This window comes from Patiria miniata, unplaced genomic scaffold, assembly GCF_015706575.1.
Source record: "Patiria miniata isolate m_02_andy unplaced genomic scaffold, ASM1570657v1 HiC_scaffold_7, whole genome shotgun sequence".
Lineage (NCBI taxonomy): Eukaryota > Metazoa > Echinodermata > Asteroidea > Valvatida > Asterinidae > Patiria > Patiria miniata.
Genome location: NW_024037074.1, coordinates 30,004,506 through 30,013,491, shown reverse-complemented (window position 1 = coordinate 30,013,491; position 8,986 = coordinate 30,004,506).

Here is an 8,986-nt window from a genome sequence, read left to right as displayed (position 1 = left end):
CGTCAATGTCGTCATGTTTATTTTTAGCCACGGAGGCTGCCTGACCTACAATTTAGACGTGAGCGTCGGGAATAATTGTCAGGTCTAGGGAACCAGACTAATACGGTGTTGGAATAACTAATGGTTTGAGTGCTGACACTGAATTAGTGTATATTAGAAATGTTATAGCTTACAAAATACTGAAAATTAACGATATCGATATATAAAAAGATCATTCTTTAACGTTTCATCGTTTTTAAAACGTTGGTTGTAGATCTATAATAATGTACAAGCAGAAGAAACGGTCATTAAAATGGTTGTTTGAATCAAGGCAGCATTACAAATGCTTAGTTTTATATTCTTTTGAAGAGATACGTCTGTCCCGTATTAAGCATTCGGATTTTTTTTCATTATTTGTATGAAATAGATATAAATTCGACAAGGCAGCCAACGAGTGAGGCCTATAGATTAAAAAGGTCAATTTAATTTATAAAAAAGGTCAGTATCAATGTAATGTGTAAACGTTATTTGCATAACTGAAATCATTTTGGTAGCAGGTTCAGATGCCTAACATTGCACATTTCAGGGTGATTAAACAAAACGAAACCCAAATGTCGGGACCATTGTTTTAGTGAAGTTCTGCACGTAGCAATTTTAATATCTAGGATTTAAAGGTTCAATGCATAAACTTTTTTTTTAGTACAAAAATCATTCACAACACTCACTTATGTACCTTTTAAGTTACGGAGTTTTAAACACAACCACTGTTTTAAAGTTCTGTCCACGAATGAAAAAAAAGGGTATGCGTTCATTTAGCAAAACGAAAACAATTCACACACATCCTCATGTGATTTGTTTTCGTTTTGCTGAAAGAACACTGAACTTTTTTTGTGATCTTTTGTTCCTCGATAATACACTTATTGCTTAGTCTGTTAGGGATTGTCATATTACAGGGACAAAAGGAAACATAAAGTATTGTCCTCGATCGTATAGAAATTCACTACTATGATTGTGTTCTCTCTGGTTTATATTTTTGTTGAAGGATCATGCCTTCTGGATCCACCCACGCTCACAATGTCAGCATTTGTCATTGGAATCATGTCCTCGGACGCGAGCCCAAGTTTCCGAATAAAGTCTCTCATCGATACCTAAGTGCATTGGAAAGGTGTGTTTCCAGAAAAGGGCATTGAGGCCTATTCTTAGGTGGGCGGGGACACGCCCCTATATCGTTGAACATTTATATTTGTAAAGAAATTGCATTCGCGAATTCCAGCACATGTTCCCAGAATATTCAAAAAAAATTAACTCACCTCGTTTTGTTCCTCCCATGTGTTAATTGCAGCTATAAATTGACTTTGAACGTTTATTTCTTATAAAAATCATTGTTTATGATTGCAATTTTGGTTCGTCAAATTTGACAATAGTTTTATTACAAAAACAATAAATAAATTTGTCTAACGCTTGCCAGAATTAAAAATGTAACTGTTTATAAACGCGTCTCAGAAAAGTGTTGACTAGCCTCTAGTAAATTTGATTATAGGGCTCTGTTTGACAGCTTAAATGATGACCTTTTTAAAATGTTTTATTAAGGCCTTCCTCCAGAGAACATGAAGCTAGTAGAAAAACCACAGCAAACATTCATAAATTATGAGCAGGGGGCGTGTTAACCCTAAAGGGGCCGGGTTATTTTGACCATCTCTCAGCCGGGGGGGGGGGGCGGATTCCGCCCCCCCTAAGATCTCGGCCATCGAGCGACGAAAAATTTTGAAACTCAGCACATGCATAGAGCAACTCCTCCTAAACATGCCCAAGAAATTTCATGACTATAGGTCAAAGGGTTTTTGAGTTATGGCTAATTAATTATTCATATGTATGAATGGCAATTCTGCTCGGTGTACACGACATATATGCGAAAATTCAGTTTTTACGGCGCGTAGCGCCGGAAAATTTTTCGCTACAGGCTAACCCGTGGTCCGATTTTTAAGTTTTTGGTATCAAAAGATGCGCAAAGCTCGAGGCTAAAAAGTCGTAACAGCTCGGGTCGCGAAAAAATTTTTTTTAGAAGCTATCGCGGAAAATGTTGAGGGGGGGGGCGGATTCCGCCCCCCCGGCCCTTTTAGGGTTAAAGGAGCAAATTATGTACAGTCGAGTTAAAAGATTGGCTAGATGGAGCTAACACAGCAGAAGCGGGTAGTGAGTTCCAAAGCCTTGCATAGGATGCTGTAAATGATCTCAGATGTTGTGAGGTACGTGATATTGGAATGACGACTGTATATTGATGGGATGCAGATGACTGCCTGGTAGAACAGGGGTGCTGTGAGTGGAGGTAGTTTGAGTCTGTCCAGAGGATGAGGCAGAGGAGAGCACTGCATTTTCCTGGAGACTGTTAGACCAGCAACTTGCCTACGATAGATTAGAGGCTGAATACCTATAGTTCTGCATGATGCATGAAGAGTTGGTGGAATGGAAGCTATGGCTTTCTTTCTTCAAGGATCCCCAGTTTTGATTTAGCTGCCGTACCACAGATTGGACTGCAATATTCCAATTTAGGCATAATGAAGGATTTGTAGATGGTAGCAGTGGTTCTGCTGTCCAGGTAAATAATAATGTAATAAGTAGGGAATATAACTACTTAAAACTAATAGCCTTTAATAATACGAAAAACTATCCCCTTTTTTAACACTTTGGCTGGACTTCATTCATGTTTTGACACTTTTGTAATAGTACACTGTGTTTGGAAGAACGCAATCGAATTTACAGGGAAGTAAAAGCAAGAAGTTGTTTTTGAACTGGAATCATTTGTCTTTTGTGAATGATAACCAACCAATTTGACACTGACTCGTGAATAAATGGAAGTACTTTTTTAAAATATCTAATTGCTTTCATATTGGAATCATTTTATAGCCAATGGTTAAGTTTGGAATACTTTTGTAGGTGTTGATCTTTGAATTTTGGGCAAGTCAGGATGATCACATTTGGGTCTGGATTCAAAGGTCGACGGAGACTGGTTGACTAGGGTACATGGGTTTGAGGTTGGAATATGGCTTTGAGGATAAAAGCGGGTTTGAGGTTGTGGGGTTTAAGAATGGGGATTTCTGGAAAGTGGGTTAGGGTTAGGGTTGAGAGTAGGTTAGTTTTGAGGGAGGAAGGGGACATGCCAATGTTTCCACAAAAATATATTTTTTTTAAACGAAGTTGTCTACTTATCTAATTTCTTGAAATCTTTACTGTGGTTTCTGTGCAGACGTGAGGCAAATGTTCTCTTTGGACTGCGACTTCAGCCCATCGCCAAATTTATCTCAAAGTTGCGGCGACACAAGACACTGTTGAGGGAGAGAAAAACAATACTTTGTCTAAATCTTCTTTCTTGTTTGTCCACTTGTTTATGACCAATCAGCTGGCCGCAAATTCAAACAGCGGGTCACTTAATATTTGAGATAGCAGCTGGACTATCGTTTCTGTGCAAATGTAAGGCAAATGTTTTGTTTGGACTGCGACTGGAGCCTATCGCCAAATATCTCCGTGTTGACAAAAGACAACGTTAAGGAAGAGAAAAACAATAATTTGTCTAAATCTTCTGTCTTGTTTGTGTACTATTCATGACCAATCATCCAGCCACAATTCAATTCAACTCAATGCATCACTTAATATTTGATATAGCTTGTCCAACTGAACTATCGTTTCTGTGCAAAAATAAGGCAAATGTTCTGTTCGGACTGCAGCTGCACCCTATCGCCAAGACTATCTTCGTGTTGCAACACAAGACACTGTTGAGGGACAGAGAAACAATAATTTGGTCTAAATCTGTCTCGTTTGTCTACATTTCATGACCAATCCTCAGGCCACAATTCAATTCAACGATTTTTGAGATAGGCTGCAGTCGCTGTCCAAACAGAACATTTGCCTGACCTTTTACACAGAAATGATAGTCCAGGTGGACACGCTGACTCAAAAATGAAGGGATGCATTCAATTGATTTGTTGCTAGATGAGTGGTCATAAAATAGACAGACAAGACAGAATATTGAGCCAAAATCTATATTTCATCAACATGTACAAGTATTTAATGAATTCTTGTTCAAGCAGCACAAACGCGTAGATGTTTCTGCTTGATGTCAGGGGTATTTTCTGTACACTGGGACACATGTTATACAACTTTTCTCCGTGGTAACACTAAAGGTTTTTGGGGTGACTACAACAAGGTTTCTTAATACTTTATAGGCTTTATGTACATGTGCTCGACAATAATTTTAAAAATTCAAACCAGTACAAAAGGTATTTAATGAGTTATTGTTCAAGCAACGCATAGGTTGTTTCTGCGTGTTCAATAGTCAAGAGTATTTTCTGTACACTGGGACGTCTTTATGGCAAGTTTTCTCCGTGATGACAAAAAAAGTGGTTTTTGGTGATTACAATGTTGGTTTATCTTGATATTTTATTGACTCTATAATCATATAATCAACATTGATTAACATACATTTCAAACCAGTACACCAGGTATTGAAGAGGTTATTGTTCAAGCAACGCGTACATTGTTCCTGCGTGTTCAATAGTAAGGAGAATTTTTTGTACACTGGGACGTCTTTATGGCCGGTTTTCTCCGTGATGACAAATACAGTTTTTTTGGAGTGAGTGTAACTTGGTTTGTCTAAATATTTTACAGGCCTTATGGACATGTGCTCAACAATAGTTCAGGGAAAATGCAATCCAGTACGACTTGTATTTGATGAGTTATTGTTCAAGCAACGTGTTGGTTGTTTCTGAGTGTTCAATAGTCAGGAGTATTTTCTGTACACTGGGACGTCTTTATGGCAGGTTCTCTCCGTGATGACAACACAAGTTGTTTGGATAAATACAACATTGGTTTTTCTTAGTACATCATAGGCGTTATGGTCATGTGGTCAACAACAATGAAGGAAAATTTTAAACTGGTACAACATGTATTTATTGAGTTATTGTTCAAGCAACGCATGGCTTGTTTCTGCGTGTTCAACAGTCAGGAGTATTTTCTTTACACTGGGACGTCTTTATGGCAGGTTCTCTCCGTGATGACAAAAAACCGGGTTTTTTTTTTTGGGGGGGGGGTGAGTGCAACGTTGGTTTGTCTAAATAGTTTACAGACCTTATGGACATGTGCTCTACAATAGTTAAGAGCAAATGCAATCCAGTACGACTTGTATTTGATGAGTTATTGTTCAAGCAACGTGTTGGTTGTTTCTGAGTGTTCAATAGTAAGGAGTATTTTCTGTACACTGGGACACATTTTATGCAAGTTTTCGCCGTGGCGACACAAACAGGTTTTTGGGTGACTGCAACGTTGATTTGTCGTAATTTTTATATAGGCTGTATGGACATGTGCTCGACAATAATTTTAAAAAAAATTCAAACTAGTTCAACAGGTATTTATTGAGTTATTGTTCAAGCAACGCGTAGATTATTTCTGCGTGTTCACTATAGTAAGGAGTATTTTCTGTGCACTGGGACGTCTTTATGGCAGTTTCTCTTCGTGATGACAATAACAGTTTTCTGATGAATACAACATTGGTTTGTCTTAATACATTTTAGGCTTGATGGTCATGTGCTCGACAATAATTGAAAGAAATTTCAAACTAGTACAACAGGTATTTATTGAGTTATTGTTCAAGCACCGCGTGGGTTGTTTCTGCGTGTTCAATAGTCAGGAGTATTGTCTGTACACGGGGACGTCTTTATGGCCGGTGTTCTCCGTGATGACAAAAAAAATGTTTTTGGGGGGTGAGTGCAACGTTGGTGTGTCTACATATTCTACAGGCCTTATGGACATGTGCTCAACAATAGTTAAGAGAAAATTCAAACCTGTACAACATATTTTTAATGAGTTATTGTTCAAGCAACGCGTTGGTTGTTTCTGAGTGTTCAATAGTAAGGAGCATTTTCTGTACACTAGGACACATTTAATGCAAGTTTTCTCCGTGGCGACACAAAAGGTTTTTGGGTGACTATCAGTGTTGTAGTCGAGTACTTTTTTTCCGAGTACCGAGTACTGCCGAGTACCTAGGTTGCCGAGTACGAGTACGAGTGCTTCCAAGTACAAGAACATGTCTCCGAGTACGAGTTCTTGAACGTCTGAGTACGAGTACAAGTACTTGTACTTCCGAGTACGAGTACGAGTACGAGTACTTGTATTCCGAGTACGAGTACGAGTACTTGTATTTCTGAATACGGCACCTGGTATATTGTGCATGAAGCCTAAAATTATGTGTACTGTTAATCACTTGTAAGAGGGTTCGTCTTTGTAAGCTTTTTATTTTTTTTGTAAGTTAATTTGTTTTTTTAAATCGGCAACAGCAGTCTCAAATCAGTGTAAATGTATTTTCCAAGGAAATGCTACACAGCTGAGATACACACATGAACGTTTAGGTAAACTGTCATTCCTCAGACTGAAAAAAAAACTCAAGTACAGCAAGCATTCAAATGGCCGAGAAAATATTTTTTTTATTTCTACTTAGTTTCAACCTCTGTTCTTAGTGTTCTTACAAAAGCAGGGTGTTTCTTCCGCATATGCTTGATGAAGTTCCACATATGCTTGAAGAAGTTCGAAGATGAAGTTCGAAGTCAGTGTCCCATATGTTTCTGATATGCGAACAGCGCAAAACATGCACGCTGCATGAACAACGTATACAATTTGGGTACAAAAAAGTGACTGAAGTGCCACTGAGGCAAGCGTAAGCGTACACGTACAAAAGTGCATGCAACGTGCATGCAAATGACCGGCAGATGCGCGTGTTTTTGTTTTATTGCAGGTGATTTAGTACGCATTTAGACTGCTTCCCATTCATAGGACTCTGTTTAACCCTAAAGGGGCCGGGGGGCTGAATCCGCCCCCCCCCCCCTCAACATTTTCCGCGATAGCTTCTAAAAAAAAAAATTTTCGCGACCCGAGCTGTTATGACTTTTTAGCCTCGAGCTTTACGCATCTTTTGATACCAAAAACATAAAAATCGGACAACGGGTTGGCACGTAGCGAAATATTTTCCGGCGAGAGAAAGAGTTGCTCTATGCATGTGCTGAGTTTCAAAATTGTCGTCACTCGATGGCCGAGATCTTAGGGGGGGGGGGGAATCCGCCCCCCCCCCCCCCCCCCCGGCTGAGAGATGGTCAAAATAACCCGGCTCCTTTAGGGTTAAGGCTAGGCCGTTGTGAAACTGCTGCCGTAACCAGACTAGGGGCTGTTTTTCAAACCTCGGCTTCGGCTGTGTCTCTTTTTCCATTCATGCACATTGGCAATGGGGCTTGACCCGTATTAACCCTAAAGGGGCTGGGTTATTTTGACCACTTTCAGCCGGGGGGGGGCGGATTCCGCCTCCCCTCCCCCCCCCCAAGATCTCGGCCATCGAGATCTCGGCCATCGAGTGACGAAAAATTTTGAAACTCGGCACATGCATAGAGCAACTCTTCCTGAACATACCCAAGAAATTTCATGACTATAGGTCAAAGGGTTTTGGAATTATGGCTAATTAATTATTCATAATTACGAATGGCAATTCTGCTCTGTATACACGACGTATATGGGAACATTCAGTTTTCACGGCGCGTAGCGGCGGAAAATTTTTCGCTACGCGGCAACCCGTGTTCCGATTTTTATGTTTTTGGTATCAAAAGATGCGCAAAGCTCGAGGCTAAAAAGTCATAACAGCTCGGGTCGCGAAATTTTTTTTTTTAGAGGCTATCAAGGAAAATGTTGAGGGGGGGGGGCAGATTCCGCCCCCACCCCCGGCCCCTTTAGGGTTAAAGGACCGAAACCGGGGTTCAGAAAACGGCTTTGCTCCAATCACCCAAATTAATCGTAGCCCATGTTGAGGAACACCTCGGCGTACAGTGTGTACAATGATCGGCCATTGTGCCCACGGCAAATGGGTTATTGTGGATAAGTTGGCCCCGGCCCAGTCAGACCTATATACAGACCCAGTCGAGGCTAACTGTTAATTGTGTCTGTACGGACGTGCGTAGAGTAGAGAACATTTCGATTTCTCCGCAATCGGTCATTTGAAACTCAAAGTATCGATAAAATAAGGCCGTGGTAACGTAAGTGCTATACAATTATTTTTTTTTTAACGAGTACTGATATTCGGGTACGAGTACTTTGTTTTATCGAGTACCGTTATTCGAGTACGAGTACTTTTGATGATCAAGTACAATTTCGACATGTGCGAGTACGAGCACTTTGCTACTCGAGTACGAGTACCGTTGTATGGAGTACGAGTACTTTGACATTCGAGTACGAGTACGACTACGAGTAATCCAAAAAAGGTACTCGAGTAGTACTCGAGTACTAGTACCGAGTACGAGCACTACAACACTGGTGACTATAACATTGGTTTGTCTTAATACTGTATGGGCTTTATGGACATGTGCTCGACAATAATTAAAAGAAATTTCAAACCAGTACAACAGGTATTTAATGAGTTATTATTTAAGCAACGCGTAGATTGTTTTTGCGTGTTCAATAGTTTGGGGTATTTTCTGTACACTGGGACGTCTCCATGGCAGGTCTAAATCTTCAGTCTTGTTTGTCTACTTTTCATGACCACTAATCTGGCCACAAATGTTATTCTATGAGTTACTTAATTTTCGAGATAGCGCGCCAGCTCGACTACCTTTTCTGTTCAAAAGTCAGGCTAATGTTCTGCTTGGACTGCGACTGCAGCCTATCGCCACGACTATTTCCGTGTTGCGGCATAATACACTGTTGAGGGGAAGAAAAACAATATTTTGTCTAAATCATTTGTCTTGTTAGTCTACTTTTCATGACCAATCATCTGGCCACAAATTGTATTCAATGAGTCACTAAATTTTTGAGGTAGCGTGTCCAGCTGGACTATTGTTTCTGTGCAAAAGTGAGGCAAACGTTTTGTTTGGAGTGCGACTGCAACCTATATCGCCAAGTTTTCCTCCGTGATGACACAAGACACTGTTGAGGGAGCGGAAAACAATATTTCGTTTCAATCTTCTGTCTTTCTACCTTTCAT